This window comes from Mastomys coucha, unplaced genomic scaffold (genome assembly GCF_008632895.1).
Source record: "Mastomys coucha isolate ucsf_1 unplaced genomic scaffold, UCSF_Mcou_1 pScaffold18, whole genome shotgun sequence".
NCBI lineage: Eukaryota > Metazoa > Chordata > Mammalia > Rodentia > Muridae > Mastomys > Mastomys coucha.
In genome coordinates, this window is record NW_022196900.1 from 32,680,157 (window position 1) to 32,696,899 (window position 16,743).

The 16,743-nt window shown below is 38.9% G+C and overlaps 1 long non-coding RNA gene across 1 annotated transcript in view; it reads right to left on the reverse strand.

Moving 5' to 3' along the window:
* Positions 1–14,841: 14,841 nt before the first annotated feature.
* Positions 14,842–16,743, reverse strand: part of LOC116095357 — a 4,408-nt gene continuing 2,506 nt past the window's right edge. The window contains exon 2 of the long non-coding RNA XR_004120568.1: positions 14,842–15,097. This is a non-coding gene — a long non-coding RNA (uncharacterized LOC116095357). The remainder of the gene's footprint in view (positions 15,098–16,743) is intronic.

The following is a 16,743-nucleotide window of genomic DNA, read 5'->3' on the forward strand; positions in this document are numbered from 1 at the left end:
TTACTCAAACATTGTTAATATGCATCAGAATCACCTGACAAGCTTAGTAAAATAGAAAAATGCCAGACTCTACTTTGACCTCAGATTTTTGAGGTCAAGCTAAGGTGTTGGAGAATTTAAATCACTTGAAAGTTCCCAGATGGCAGAGATACTAGTAGACCAGGGAGACCCGCTGTGAGGAATGCTGATGTAAAAGCTTAGCACTAGCAACTTTAAAGGCCAGAAATATTAGGATATTTAAGGAACAGAACTAAGTTGTTAAATTAATTAAGTTAACTCCACTTTGAGGTTCTTTTGAACCTTCTGGAGAGAAGGCTTGCCCTATGGTGACTGACTTTGTCTTTTAGTATTCTTCTGATGAACATAATTAGAGTATTATTGTAAAATAGAGAAACATAGTAAGCTTGGAAGTGGAGCAGATAAATCTTCAAGGCATTGAGAATCTGACTTGTCAGGGGCTTCAGGGGATGTTTAAATACCTTTTGTCTTGGGTTTGCTATTTTTCCTGCTACAAGTTTTGCAGAAGAGGCCTGTCAGCTCTAGGGTGGAACATGGCATGATTTTGTATAGTAATGTGTGTCTTAACAGACCCATAGTCTAACAATAATGCCATTTGTAGGACAGACCTTATCAATTTGGAAGCTCTTGTGAGCAAATTTGCCATCTTGTTGCATGATTATGGGGCACTCTCTGTGCGACAGGATCTATTTAAAGGATTCTCTGACACCTTTGAGTTCTATGGAACTATTTGGGATAGAAAAACAAGGGTGACACTTAGAGTTAAACAATTTCCCTAATAGACAGACAGATAGGGAGAAGGGGTCATGACTAGGTAAAAAATTGGCAAACTTTCAACTTACTGACATCCTCCTCATCCTCCTGACCTAAGGCAAAAGTCTGGTGTCTTAAAGCAAACCCCACAAAAGAACACAAAACACAAAGTCTGCTTTGTTTTGGCTGACTATTTTTTTTTCTTTTTTCTTTTTGGCATTTTTGTCTTTTTGTTGTTTTGACTTTCATTTTGTTTGTTTACACATAGACAGAAAGACAGAGATGAAATTGGGTGGAAAAGGAGTTGGGTAGGATCTCTGATAAGTTGAGGTAGGGAGAGAGAAAGAAAAAAGAAACCAGAGGCCTGGAGGGTGATTCCATCACCAGTAAGACCTCCTGCTGAAGATCTGACCTGAGAAGTTCAATGTTCATAAAGGAATGTTTACAGAAGGTTGTGGGCTAATCAGCCACTAATCTTAAATTCAAAGACTTGAAAAACAAGCTCTGGAGGACAGATTGAATTTTCAGGCCCCCTCTGCTTTGTAGAAGCTCTTTTAGTGTTCTCTCTCTCTCTCTCTCTCTCTCTCTCTCTCTCTCTGTGTGTGTGTGTGTGTGTGTGTGTGTGTGTGTGTGTGTAAGCATGCATCTGTTATTTCCTCAAAGCCTTTCTTCACCAGCTGATTCTATCTTCTGGGTTGAGAATTTCTCTGCTGTTACTTGTAGTGCTCCAGATTTTCCTGCCCTTTAATTCTTCCCTGGCAGAGAAAATGAACCTGATCAAGATCTTTAGATGGCAACATTAAGATCTGTCGTGCTTTACGTAAGTACGAAAATCTTCACTAGTCTGTTTGTTCCCCATGGCAGCTGACCAGTCTTTTATACACTTAGGACGATCTGTAAGACAGTAATGGGACCAAAATCAATCTCTGCTCCAGGAACTCCTGAAGAGAAAATTCTGGTCACTTCTGGTTTGTATTTATCTTTGAACTCATTGTGCACTGATAAACACGATTGGCCTGCATTGTAAAAGGTTTGAGTGTTTGGGTGCATAAGAGCCTTCAGGTCTTCAGGGTCATTTTGGCTCATTTTGTTCATTTTGACTACATAAGAATAGTCACTTCTGTGTTTGCTTTTCTAAAGCTAAAATCCAAGGGTTCCAAAAATTTAAATTTAGCAATAAAAAAAACTGGTTTCTAGGCTTTACCTGCGACAGGCTTAGCTAAATGTAATTAAAATGTAAATTTTAAACATTTGACAGTGATGCTGTCAAATGCTAACTATTAAGGAACCTCTGGGTTGCAGGAAAATCTGATTACAGAATTCAGTCAAGATAACCTAAAGATAGCTAAACCCACCTTTTTTTATTAAGTTCAAAAAAAAAAATCTGAACTGCTTTGGAAGACAAAATGTCAAATAATGTTTTAAGATTTACGGGTATAAAGAGATATTTTTGAGGTGTTTCACCCAACACATACATGTTTTGAGGATGTTGAGGCAGGCTAGAGTTTGTTTGAAGTAGTTACTAAAAACTATTAAAGATTTGGTAAGACTAATATATACTAGTATTAAATTAAAATATAAAATATTTCATTAATGTTCCTTTTCCCTTGTTCTTAGTCTCCGTGATGTGGGAATTTGAAACAGGTCTTAGAAGGAATCCTAAGGACCATCTAATAGGAAAAGGGGTACGTGTGTGTGCGTGTGCGTGTGCGTGTGCCTGTGTGTGTGTGTGTATGTGTGTGTGTGTGTGTGTGTGTGTGAGAGAGAGAGAGAGAGAGAGAGAGAGAGAGAGAGAGAGAGAGAGAGAGATCAAAACCAGCCTGTTACTGGTACCTGTAGATCCTACTACAGGGGGCCTCTATTAAAACAAAACAAATTGGAAGAGAATAATTGGTAGAGGAGATAATTTCATTTGAGTCTCAGTAAGGGAAAATGAAGCAGACACCAGATGCATTTTCCAAGTAGGAAGTGATCTCTTGAGTTTTGATTGGAAAAAAAAAATTCCACGAGCAGATGAGTTCTTTGTCCTCCAGGGAAGGGTTTTTAAAGGGTAGAGATTTGCTCTGACTTTTTTGCATTTCTCCCCTTGCTCCCCTCCAGAAGTAGCAAAGTCTTGCATTCCTGTGAACACACTAAAGAAAGGATGTATGAAAAATTTAGAGCACCAGGTGAAGAACTTTTAGATTGTAAGTCAATAATCGATGGAGAAGGCTGAAGGAACCAATGGGCCAGCCTGGCAGGGGCAGTGCCTGGCTAAGGAAAGCTACTTCCTGCTGGCTAAGACATCTTTATAAATTTTAGTTAGCTTCGTTCCAATAGAAACAATACTACACAGGAGGCTAATGCTAGATTTAGAGTCTATGATTACTGGATTATTGAAAGCTTGCTTTTTATTTGTTGCTTTTTTGATAAAAGACAATGAGATTTCTTCTCCTTTGCATGAGCATTTCATCAGTTTTTCTGTTTTGTTCAGAGAGTTATTATTTTTTTGGAGTATTGAGAGTTATGTTTTGAAAAATTGATATTATAATAGACTATGCTTAATGCTAAGTATTTTTTTGTGTGTGTTTGAAATTTTAACGCTATTTTCTTCCTTCTGCTGTGACTCTGTACTTGCTATGTTCCATGAGCTACAAGTAAACTATTACTAGCAAAAGTTTAGTTAATTGTAATCGTCATATAAAATGTGGCCCCATTACTTAAGGTTTCAGAAAGCTACATGTTAAAAAAATAAATAAATAAAAATCAAAAACTCACAGGCAGACACCCAGTGCCATTTTCTTCATTATGAGGGAAATAGGGAGGGATGGAGGGAGGGATGGAGGGAGGGATAAAGGGAGGTGGGGAGAGTTCAAATCTGACAAAATGTTAACTATGGAATCAGACATTACAAACTTCTATTAAAGTGTTGTCATTTTGAGATAAAAGGCACCTAGTGACTCATAATTTATCTCAAATTCATGTAGCTAAGATAATGTTTTCTAAGTTAAAAAGAAGCTTTCTCATAAATTCCAGTTTCTGTGAATGCTTTCTCTGTGTCTCATACTGTGTCTAGTTTTGATGACTCTTTCCCGAGACTAGCTAACATCTCAGTATTTTGAGCTGCTCATTAGTTTTAAACTGTGACTGTTCTGTGTCCTGCTCTCATCTCAGTGTATGTTGATGGTTTAGGAGACCCATTTTTCAATCAATTTTGTAAGTTTTTACTTTCTAATCTGTCTAAACTCATCTAGCTACTCTTCCTGAAGGGGCAGCTGTTTAAACTTCAGTTGCTAACCTTGAAATGTATGGTGGATAGATCTGGGATGTTCTTTAAAAGTAAACTGTGTGCTCTGCCTGAGATTTATCTGTTGAGGACTATGCATATGCATGTTCCATAAATGTCTGTCATCTTCCAAAAGAAACTGATTTGTTCTATGTGATAAACTTAAGACAAGATTTTAGTTTATTTGTAAGTGTTTCATGTATTCTGCTGTTTGTATTTCAGCCTTTGATTACTTAGGAAATTTTCTTAAAAAGTCAAGGTTCATTTAAGGATCAGTTTGTGTCACAGTTCTTAAATGACAGCTCTAAAAGCAACTATTTTGAATTGATATTAGTCCCTGTGATGCCCTATGTACCTGAATAAAAATATGTAGAGCTGAATATTGAAACTTACACATTATGCGAAATAACCAACAAGTGCTGTTACTCAGTACAATGTCTTCCTGGCAGCCAGCTGTGGCTGAAGGAGAGACAATTACAAGGCTACATCTAGCCAAAGGCAGCCTGTGCCAAAAGCACAGCAGGCCAGAACAAGCCTTGATTCCCTTTGAATAGCCTAAGATAACTGAGTGGGTGAGCAAGAGAGTTTGTTGAGATTGTGGATTAAGGGGAAATAACAATAAAAAAAAATCTTTCCATTGGCACAGCTGCTGTGTTACTAATGATGGAGTCTCCGTTTGACCTAGCTACTCTTTTCCTTAGCTACTGTCTCTTCCAACCAACTGACACCTGCTTAAAATGGATAGTGAAGGGCCTTCAGAGACCCTCCTACCCTCTGTGAGAAGGTTTCACTACACATAAGGCACATAAGGTAGAAAGCTGACCTCCTCATATCTTAAAGACTTTCAAAGGCTTTTAAAAAGTTGCTATTCTTCAAGTACAATATTGAATAGGTAGGGAGAGAGTGAGTGGGCAGCCTTGTCTAGTCCCTTATTTTACTGTTTACTTATTTTACCCTTGCTTCAAGTTTCTCTCCATTTAGTTTGATGTTGGCTACTGGTTTGCTGGATATTGCTTTTACTATGTTTAAGTATGGGCCTTGAAATCCTGATCTTTCCAAGACTTTTATCATGAAAGGATTTTGGATTTTGTCAAATGCTTTCTCAGCATCTAATGAGTGATCATACGGTTTCTTTCTTTGAGTTTGTTTATATAGTGCAGGTAGATCAATGGAATAGAATTGAAGACCTAGAAATGAACCCACACACCTATGGTCACTTGATCTTTGACAAAGGAACTAAAACCATCCAGTGGAAAGAAAGACAGCATTTTCAACAAATAGTGCTGGCTCAACTGGTGGTTAGCATGTAGAAAAATGCAAATTGATCAATTCCTATCTCCTTGTACAAAGCTCAAGTCCAAGTGGATCAAAGACTTCCACATAAAACCAGATACACTGAAAGTGATAGAAAAGAAAGTGGGGAAGAGCCTTGAGCACATGGGCCCAGGGGAAAATTTCCTGAACAGAAGACCAATAGCTTATGTTCTAAGATCAAGAATGGACAAATGAGACCTCATAAAGTTGCAAAGCTTCTGTAAGGCAAAGGACACTGTCAATAGGACAAAAGGGCAACCAACAAATTAGGAAAAGATCTTTACCAATCCTATATCAGATAGAGGGCTAATATCCAATATATACAAAAAATTCAAGAAGTTAGACTCCAGAGAACCAAATAACCCTATTAAAAAATAGGGTACAGAGCTAAACAAAGAACTCCCAATTGATGAATACCGAATGACTAAGAAGCACCTAAAGAAATGTTCAACATCCTTAGTCATCAGGGAAATGCAAATCAAAACAACCCTGAGATTCTACCTCCCAACAGTCAGAATGGCTAGGATAAAAAACTCAGGTGAATGCAGATGCAAGAGAGGTTGTGGAGAAAGAGGAATACTCCTTCATTACTGGTGGGATTGTAAGCTGGTACAACCACTCTGGAAATCAGTTTGGAGGTTCCTCCGGAATCTGGACATAGTACTACCAGAGGACCCAGCTATACCACTCCTGGGCATATACCCAGAAGATGCTCCAACATGTAATAAGGACACATGCTCCACTATGTTCATAGCAGCCTTATTTATAATAGCCAGAAAGTGGAAACAACCTAGATTTCCCTCAACAGAGGAATGGATACAGAAATTGTGGTACATCTACACAATGGAGTACTACTCAGCTATTAAAAGCAATGAATTTATGAAATTCTTAGGGAAATGGATAGATCTGGAGAATATCATCCTGAGTGAGGTAACCCAATCACAAAAGAACACACATGGTATGCACTCCTGATAAGTGGGTATTATTAGAAGATTGCAATACACAAGGTACAATCCACAAACCACAAGAAACTCAAGAAGAAGGAAGACCAAACTGTGGATACTTCATTCCTTCTTAAAAGGGGGAACAAAATACACATGGAAGGAGTTGCAGAGACAAAGTATAGAGCAGAGACTAAAGGAAGGACAATCCAGAGACTGCTCCATCTGGGAATCCTTCCCATATTCAATCATCAAAGCCAGACTATTGTGGATGCCAGCAAGTGCTGGCTTACAGGAGCCAGATATAGCTGTCTCCTGAGAGGCTCTGACAGTACCTGACTAATAGAGAAGTAGAGGCTCACAGTCATCCATTAGATTGGGTACAAGGTCCCCAATGAAGGAGATGAAGGGTTTGTTGCTGCTTAGGATAAACAACAGTATGAAGTAACTAGTACCCAGTTACTTCAGAGCTCCCAGGGACTAAAACACCAACCAAAGAGTACACATGGTAGGACTAATGGCTCCAGCAGAATATGTATAGTAGAGGATGGCCAAGTTGGTCATCAATGGGAGGAGAGGCCCTTGGCCCTGTGAAGGTTCTATGTCCCAGTGTAGGGGAATGCCAGGGCCAGTAAGTAGGAGAGGGTGGGGTGGCAAGCGGGGGAGAGGGGAGGGAACAGGGGTTTGTTTTTGTTTTTGTTGTTATTTTTATTTTATCTTATTTTTTTCTCGGAGGAGAAACTGGCAAAGGAGATATTGTATGAGATGTACATAAAGAAAATATCTAATAAAAAAACGTTGCTATTCTGCTTTCTATACTCCTCAACCAAAAAATGTTTAATTTTGTTTTAAAAGTAACTTTTTTAGTTCTGTGCCATTATTCTACTTGTTGCTAGCTTTATGTACAGATAACTATGTCAGCCTTTGTAAGATTGGCAGGTGTTAGTTATTTTAAAATCTGTACATGATTACTTAATTTTAAAATAGTTTTACTCTTTTTTGGCTGTGTTTCTGGAAAACCTCGTAGCTAATCATTGTGTTCTACTTGACAGTGTGTTTTTGACAAGTCTTATAACTAAACTGTTTGTATAATACAGGCAAGTAGTTTTCTGACAATGAAAGATAACAATTTAGATGCTAAGGAATTATCCACAGGACAAGCAGAATGGACTTCAGGTGCACCTACCTTGGGTGGTTGAATATGCTTAGCCCAGGGAATGGCACTACTAGTAGGTGTGGCCTTGTTGGAGGAACTGTGTCACTGTGGTGGTGGGCTTTGAGACCCTCATCCTAGCTGCCTGGAAATCAGTCTTCTCATGTTTGCCTTTGGATCAAGACCTTGAACTCTCAGGTTCTCAGAGCCATGCCTGCCTGGATCCTGCCATGCTTCCCATCATGATGATAATGCACTGAACCTCAGAACCTGTAAGCCAGCCACAATTAAATCTTGTCCTTTATAAGAGTTGCCTTGGTCATGGTGTCTCATCACAGCAATGGAACCCCTAAGTAATACACTACCTAATAGCTACATCTGTGTACATCAGTTGCTTAGGCCAGGCTTAAAGGGTTAATTTTGACTAATCCCTTCATATCTGTCAATGTGGGATCACATCCTCAATGTGGAATCAAATCACATCAACTAGGGTGAATCTTTCCCTGGCATCATAGAACAATGGAGAATAAACTACCAGGTGGTCAATCAACAATTTCTTCAGATAATGTTGTTCAGTGGCAAGGGGGCAGAGGACATTATAATAAAGTTTTTCTTGTTTATAATCCAGTGTTTGGGAAGCTGAAATAGGAGGATCATAAGTTTGAGGCCTGAGTAGGATTCTCAATGATACCCTATCTCAAAGCAGTGAAATGTAGTTCCTTGTTCAACACTTTCAAAAATAACTAAATATTAAAAGGGTATGAAAAAATGTTTCTTATGCACAGCTACATGGCACTGAGTTCTAACCTTTGTGACTTGTATGCTATTTACTGTGTTGGAGAAGTGTAGGAATTTGTTAATTCTGTTCCTTCACTTGATTTATCTTGTGGAATATGTGTATTAATTATCTTCTTTTCTTTAAAAACCAAAGTTCTTCTAGCAAAACTGTTAGACTGAGCTCCCCTATCCCTAACTGTGGGCCAAGGATGTGTCTCTCCAATGCTGCTAAGATGAGTTGCCAGCTTGTACTCTGAAACCCATTAGGTGCTCATCCAGGCAGTTGCTTTGGTGCGTATTTATGTACATTAAATTGTTTTATCATGTTTTTTATTGTGTGTATATTTGTGTGTGTATTTTGGTGCATGTGTGCTCTGCCATGTGTGTGGAGGTTGGAAGATAACTTTTTGGAGTCAGTTTTTTTCTACCACATAGGTCCTAGGGACTAAACTCAGTCTTGGCAGCAAGTACCTTTAGCCACTGATCCACTTCCACAACCATCTATGTACAATTGCTTTTCAGCTGCGATATTTTTCTTAGTTTTTCTTTCCACACTAAAGAAATTGAAGACTAGCAATTTTTATCTTTGTTATGGGGATTAATTTTAGGTTCAAGCTAAAAGAAAAAGGTTAGGAGGCTTTGATGTGAGCCCTGGTTCCCCTTATTCAGCTGTGATTTCTCTAAAAGATTGTCTCTGTGTTGAAATAGTCTAGGTTTATGACATCTCTTTGTGTGAGAGACAGAAGGTTTCTCTATGTTGCCCTTACTGGCTTGCAACTCCCTACACTTGAACTTATAGAAATCCATCTGTCTCTGCCTCGGGAGTGCTGAGATTAAAGACATGTACCACAGCTGGCTTTGAAAGTGGCTTTTCACTTTGTTTCCTAAGCATTGTTGGGTATTAACATTTTTTTTTCAGAAATGTTTCCTTTAATGGCTTATTTATATGACTCCAAAGCAGGAATTTATGTTATCATTCTCAAATTCTTCCATGCTTATTTGGTTCCATACACAGTTTCCCACCTGCAAATAATACAGAGGTGTCTTTTCTTTGTACATCTGATAACTGTCTCAGAAGGGATTCGTTGAAGTAGGATTCCTGGAAAAACTGAGTCCTTCTTGTAGCTCACCTTATCTTTACTGTTAAGTCAGCTTTAAAGTGTTTCATGTAGAGTTTTATAACAAAGAGTTCAGTAACTAAAGGTCATTATACCTTGTCTTTATGGTGGCTTGATAGCATGTACATGGGGAAAATATAATGAGGTTGGATTATAGTTAGGATCTGGAGATACTCCAAGGTGACAGTAACAACAATATAATAATAATAGTTAACACTGAGTGAATGATTGTTGTTTCTAGTGTTTAATAATTGTTAGTTCATTATTGTTATTCTCCCCATCTTGCAGAAGGGAAATTTGATGTACAGAGAATTTAAATTACTTATCCAAGGTAAGTGGTAGAGGTATATTATTCAAACCCAAATTCTTTGGCTACCAGCATCTACTTTTAACCAGAAAGGGCCAGTATCTGCCTGGAAATCCGCTAATGGGTTACAGTCCTCCTCACCATATGTAGCAGGTTCGTTGCATGTTAATACTTAGGGGGAGCAGAGATGGAACCTCTGCTGCTCAAGGTATTCCTGCCCTCTTTTTGCTTCCTTCCTTCCTTCCTTCCTTCCTTCCTTCCTTCCTTCCTTCCTTTCTTTCTTTCTTTCTTTCTTTCTTTCTTTCTTTCTTTCTTTCTTTCTTTCTTTCTTACTTTTTCTGTATGGCCCTGGCTGTCCTGGAACTCACTCTATAGACCAGGCTGGCCTCGAATTCAGAAATTCGCCTGCCTCTGCCTCCCAAGTGCTGGGATTAAAGGCGTGTGCCACAACCACCCAACCCACCTTCCTTTCTTATGCACCAGTTGCTTACCTGCCATGGAAGGGACAGGACAGAACATGAGATTCAAAACAGCTGACTGATTGATTCAGTGTGTGAAAGGAAAATATGAATCACTGTGTTCTCAGAAAGCTTTTTATTGAGGAAGGAAGAGAGGACAGAAATGAATGGAAACAAAATGTTTCAGAGCACTGGATTTTGTTTTTGGCAATTCTTAGAACACTAGGTTTGTTTCACTAGAGGTACTCCTTCCCTTGCAGTTCCCACAGATTCTATTTCAAAAAGTTCTTTGCTCATCTGTTGGCACAATGCCAGACATTGGCAGTAAATAGGATTTCCTAGAGATGACTATGGCTGTGAATTCTGCAGGATGCAACTACATTCTGATACTTTCCACTGTGGATTGTCTTGGTTTAAAATGACCTTCTAACAACTGCTCAACTTGGCTTCTCCTCATGTCCAGTGTGCCACACACAGCCTAAATTTTGATATTGCTTTGCTGTGCCCCCTTATATTTGCCTAATAGGTATTGGTATAATAAGAGACCATGCAGGGTATTTAGCTTTAGCCTTCCAGTGTCATCATTAGTGCAACAGAGAAGCCGACACAGCAGCAAGCTCTTCCCGCTTCACCTTTTACCTAGCCAGGTTCTGATTAGAACTTATGTAGAGGAGTTGCTTCCATTCTTTCTCTGACACAAGATCAAAACTTGGAAAGGTCTCAGTCCATAGGAAGGACAGGACCACAAGATTTGCCAGAGAATGTCACTCTCAGCTAGAGTAGAGGGTGCCTGGTGGTTAGATCCCACAATGGTATCTCTGGGACAGCCAGAAATAAGCTTTGAGCATCTGCTTTTACTTTGCCTAGATTTAAGCTTTGTCCCTGAAGTGTTAAGGTGGCAGTTAGCATGCCACATTGAAATAGACCAGAAAGTGAAAGGCAGAAGCAGTGTGATACTCTCTTATTTTCAAATAGTCTAGTAACAGTAACAATAATGACAGTAATTACATTTTTACATTTATTTATTTTATTTTTAGTGTGTGTGTGTGTGTTGCCTGCATATACGTACATCCACCATGAATGTGCTTCGTGCTCATTGTGACCAGAAAAAGGCATTAGGTATGCTGGAGTGGAGTTATACGTGATTGTGAACTGCTGTGTGGCTCTTGGTGGAAACTGGGCCCAGGTCAAGAGCAGCAAGTGTTCTTGACCACTGAACAATCTTTCCAGTTCCTAATTTTTAAAAAAGATTTATTTGTATTATTTTGAATTTTGTATACATATATTATCTCTGTGCTGGTGTGTGTACATGAGTGCAGGTGCTCATGGCAGCATCAGATTCCTTAGTGTACATGAGTGCAGGTGCTCATGGCAGCATCAGATTCCTTAGAGCTGTAGTTATCAGTCTCTGTGATCAAACCGGTGTAAGTGCTTAGAATCAAACATGGGTCCTCCACAAGAGCTGTATGCATTTTAACTACTGAGCCATTCCATCCTGGTCCCCTGCTCTGATTTCTTTTTTTCATTTTTTTTAGATTTATTTTTATTTATTTCTCCCTCTCTCTCTCTCTCTCTCTTTCTCTCTCTCTCTCTCTCTCTCTCTCTCTCTCTCTCTCTCTCTCTCTCTGTGTGTGTGTGTGTGTGTGTGTGTGTCTGTGGTTTATGTGAATGCATGTCAGAAGTCTGTGAGTCCCTAATGAGGTAAGAGAAAGACATCAAATCTCCTTTAGCTGGAATTACAGGAGGTTTTGGACCAAGTGACATGGGTGCTAGGAATGTAACTTGGGTCCTCTGGAATAGAAACTAGTGTATTTAACTATTAACCCATCTCTTGAGCCCTTATCTCAAAAATTGTTGAGTATGGGGAGCTTAATGAGCTGTTCTGACACCTTGGAAGGTAATGCAAGGAGCCATGCAGAAGATAGAGGCCTGGCTTGTAAAGTTTGAAAGGGATGTTTAAAAGACATTTAAAGACTGTGGGACTTTTGGTTTTACTATGTTTTTATTGTGATATTGATATTAATATGAGATACAGATGATAAAATGAAAGTACAAGTTATTGTTGCATATTAATGTATTGATATTTCAAGTTGACAAAAGGTCAATTGTCATGGTTGATTTTTCAACTTGAAACAAACTAAGTTTATCTTAGAAGAGGAGAATGAACTGAGAAAATGCCTCCATCAGATGCAAGTCTATAGGGCACTTCCTGGATTAATGATTGATTAAGGAAGGCCCAGCTGACTACAGTTTGTGCTACTCCTGTGCAGGCTATATAAGAAAGCAAGCTGAGCAAGTCATTTACAACAAGTCAATAAGCAGCTTTCCTCCAGGGTTCCTGCTTCAGTTCCTACCTCAGGTTTCTGCCTTTAGTTTCTATCCTAATTTTCTATCTAACTTCCCTTAGTGATGAACTGTGATTGGTAAGCCAAATAAACCCTTCCCCCTCCACAACTTGTGTTTGGTCACAGCGGTTTTTGCTTGGTAATACTAAGCAAAGTAGAACATAGATTATTCCCTGAATCAGTAATGAAGGGTCTTATTTCTTCTGACTAGCTTTGCCTGGAAATCTGTTTTGTTAGGTGTTAGAACAGCCATCCTTATTAAACTAAGGACATGCAATGTCAGGAGCTGTGTATTATGCGGGTCAGATGTGAGACTGCAAAGGAAGGAAGGAAGGAAGGAAGGAGGGAAGGAGGGAGAGAAGAAATGAAGGAGGGAGGGAGGGAGAGAGGGAGGAAAGGAGGGAAGGAAGGAAATATGTTGACAGAAGAGGTCCATGAGGAAGTCAGAGTAAAAGATGGCATGGAAATGAAGACATTGAAGCTGAGTAATGACTGGGATTCTGCTAGTTTCCTGACTTACCCCTGTTCAACCTGTTAGGATTTCCTCTGGTTCTTGGGATCCGTCTCTGCCCTTAAACCTTGGCAGTTTAACTGTTGTTTCTATTTTGATAATGTTAGTTTAATGGGCTTCTCTTATTCTCTACATGCTATGTAACAAATCAACCAAACTTGAAGGTTTTAACCAAGAATAACAGTTACCAATGTGCAGCTCTGTAACCACCATGAACAGCTGATGTCTACTTTGCTTTGGTTTCTTATGCAATAGCTTGAATATGGGGTATGGAGTATTGAAACCATCTGAAATCTTGCTCACACATGTCTGCTTCTTAGGTGTATTAGTTAGGGTTTCTTTCCTTTTTCTTTTTTTTCTTTTTTTGGTTTTTTTCGAGACAGGGTTTCTCTGTGTAGCTCAGGCTGTCCTGGAACTCACTCTGTAGACCAGCCTGGCCTCGAACTCAGAAATCCACCTGCCTCTGCCTCCCAAGGGCTGGGATTAAAGGCGTGCACCACCACCGCCCGGCTTAGTTAGAGTTTCTATTACTGTGATAAAACATCATGACTAAAAGCAAACTGAGAAAAAAAGAGGTTGATTTGGCTTTTACTTCTACCCCAGAGTCCATTATCCAAATAATTCAAGGCAGATAGTCAAGGCAAGAACTTGGAGTCAAAAACTGAAGAAGAGAATATGAAGCAGTACTTCTTATTGACTTGTTCCTTGTGGGCATCCCACTTTATTTCTTATATACTCCAGGACTACCTGCTCAAAGTTGACATTACCTCCAATGATACTCTCACATCAATTATTAATCACAAAAATACTCTATTGAGTTGTCCGTAGGCCAATGGCGGCATTTTTCTCAATTAAGAATACCATTTCTCAGATGTCTAGATCTATGTAAAGTTGAAAAGGCCAACCAATACATTAGAGCAGGATGACTGGAAGAATCAGAATTTTAGAACTCTAGGGGCTGGAATGCAGGGGAATAGCTAAATGAGAATTTCTTGAGCAATCTTTGTTCTCTGCTTTATGGTGGCTCCAGGGTAAAGGAACCATCAAAGAGAGTCATAGTGCTCCAAAGGCTCAGGTCCCATGGAGATGGGCAAGGCAAAAGCCTCATGGACCTTGAGGTCCTAGTCTTGGGATGTGTCTGTCATTTGCATTTTATCCTATTAATGGAATATTATGAATTATGGAATTGACCTAGGTTCAAGGAGACCCCATTTCTCTGTGAAAAGTGTCAACATTACATTATAAGGCTATGTGGCTAGAATGGATACTAGGTGATCATATTTAGAAGCTATAATTGCTCATACTTATAAACAAAAGAACCTTAGTCACCATTTGGTTATTTCCTAACAATAGAACCCATTTGCGTATCCAGAAAATTATTATTGATGTCATACAAAATACATCACTGATCTGATATATATGTTATGGAGTATTCATTAGAGAAAACTGCTCATTAACGGGTTTAAGAGAATAGAAAGTCTTTATTAGCTGACCAGCAACTATATTGGACATTTAGGATCCCAATGTAGCACAGAGCCATTCTTAGAGTGGGCTTTTAAGAAAAAAAAAAACCATGTTTTGAGTTGACATACTTTAGTTAGCAAGAACAATTATTCAGAAGCAGAACTACAAAAGCCAACAACAACAACAACAACAAAAACAAGAAAAATCAACAAGGCTTGTACATTTAGAGATGTTCGCAGAACCATATATTTTGATAGACTAGGTCCTTGTTTTTATTTTACCATGTTGTTTACATTCTGAGTTTTACAGGCTGAATAGTACTTCCATCAGAGTCAGTTGTGCTTAGGTCTGGGGCCCTGGTACAGTTTATTTTCTCTTCTTGTTCTGAAAAGACCAACAGACTACCACACTTACTTGTAGATAATCTCACTGAGTTCAAATTAATCAACAGCTTATTTATTTATTTATTTATTTATATTTGTATGGGCATTTTGCTTTTATGTATGTCTGTGTACTTCATGCATGCCTGCTATCCTTTGAGGCTGGAAGAGATCATTGGTCCTCTGGCACGGGAGTGATAGACAGTTGTGAACCACCATGTAGGTGCTGAGGATCAAATCCTATTCCTCTGGAAGAGCAGTGATCTTAACTGATGAGCCCGCTGTCCAGCAACCTAGAAAGCAAGATTTTTAAGAAGACTGGTCACCTTGGCCAAGGAATAGTATTGTCTTTATTTTATTTAACACTTTGGTGTGAACCAAATTCAATTCCATACTGTTAGTACTAAAGCTTTCCAGGCAGCTTATGTTCAAATGTCATGTGTAAGCATATCCTTTCTTGCCTGGTAAATGAGATTTTCCTTTCTACTAGACTGTTCTCATTCTCTTAATAAATAACCTAGTTTTTTTTTTTCAGGGCCTCAAATATTCCAAAGCTGTGACGCAGGCACAGCTGAGAGATTGATCGGCTCCTTCTACCCCAAGGTGCCATTTAAACTGTTATTGCTTCAGAGTCAATAATAGAAGTTTAACCTTATTGATGACTTTTCTGTTGGTTGTTTGGAGACAGTGTAAAGAAGGAGAGGAAGAGCTGATGAGCTAGGCAGGTAGAAGGTGGAGTGACTATTTCTGCAAGACGTAAAAGAGAGGACACTAGCTTTTTTTTTCTTCAACTGGATAGTAACTTCTTAGCTTACTATAATTAAATCTAGAAGCCATTGTCGGCAGTTGCAGTAGCCTTTTCCTCATTGCTTCGAGCTAAAGGTAAGTATGTGTTCCTAGAGCCTCTCCTAACATTCTTAACATTTCTAGATTCACTCTCTCACTCCCGTTCTCTTCTCTCTCCCCGCCTTTCTCTTCCCCTCTTCTACTCTCTTCTCCTTCCCTTCCCTTCCCTTCCCTTTCCTTTCTTTTCCTTTCTTTTAGAAGCAGGATAGACCATTATGAGAACTCATGAGGACACTTGAAGGGAACGGAGCGCTGCTCACTGACCTTTCTGCTTCTTAGACAAGAGAGAGTCATTACAGCACAATTAATGAAATTTGCTATGAAGGTTGATAATATAGAGACAATATTTTCTTGTTGTTGTTGTTTGTTTGTTTGTTCTTGAGACATGTCTCACTATGTAGTCCTTGCTAGCCAAGAAGTTAATCTGGATGGCTTTGAGCTCTTAAATATCTACCTGCCTCTTGTGAATGCTAGGATTAAAAACATGTACACTATGCCTAGCAAGACAATGTGGATATTTCCAAAAATGTTAACATAGCAATGAATGATGTTTAAGTCCTTAGCATATACGGCCTTATTCTTTTCCAAATTGTAAACTTATGTAAAACTTATAATTTTATGAAACCAAGGGACCTAAGGATATAGCTCAGTGGTAGAGCACCTTGCTTAGCATTTGAGAGGACCTAGGTTTAGTTCCAATCACGACAAAACCCCCCCCCAAAAAAAACCAGATCACAAACAAGCAAAACCTCTTAAGCCCTTAAAAATGGTGATTAAATTCCAGAATAAATCAGGAGCTAAGTTAACATTATTACCTACAGTAATTACTGGGGCTATGGAGTTCTTGTTAGTACTGTCAGGAAACAGATTCTTTCTGTACTTTACAGCAGTGTTTTTATGACAATTAATAGAAATGCGAATTTCACATCTGTCTATTGACATACATCCATTTTAATTATGTTGAGAACTATAGGTTCCCATTTTGAAATTTTTGAGGCAGCCCACTCTGTAACAGCTCAGGCTGGTTTTGAACTTGTGTAAATCTTCTTGACTCAAGTATTCCAAGTACAGAGATTATAGGTGTAAGGCACCA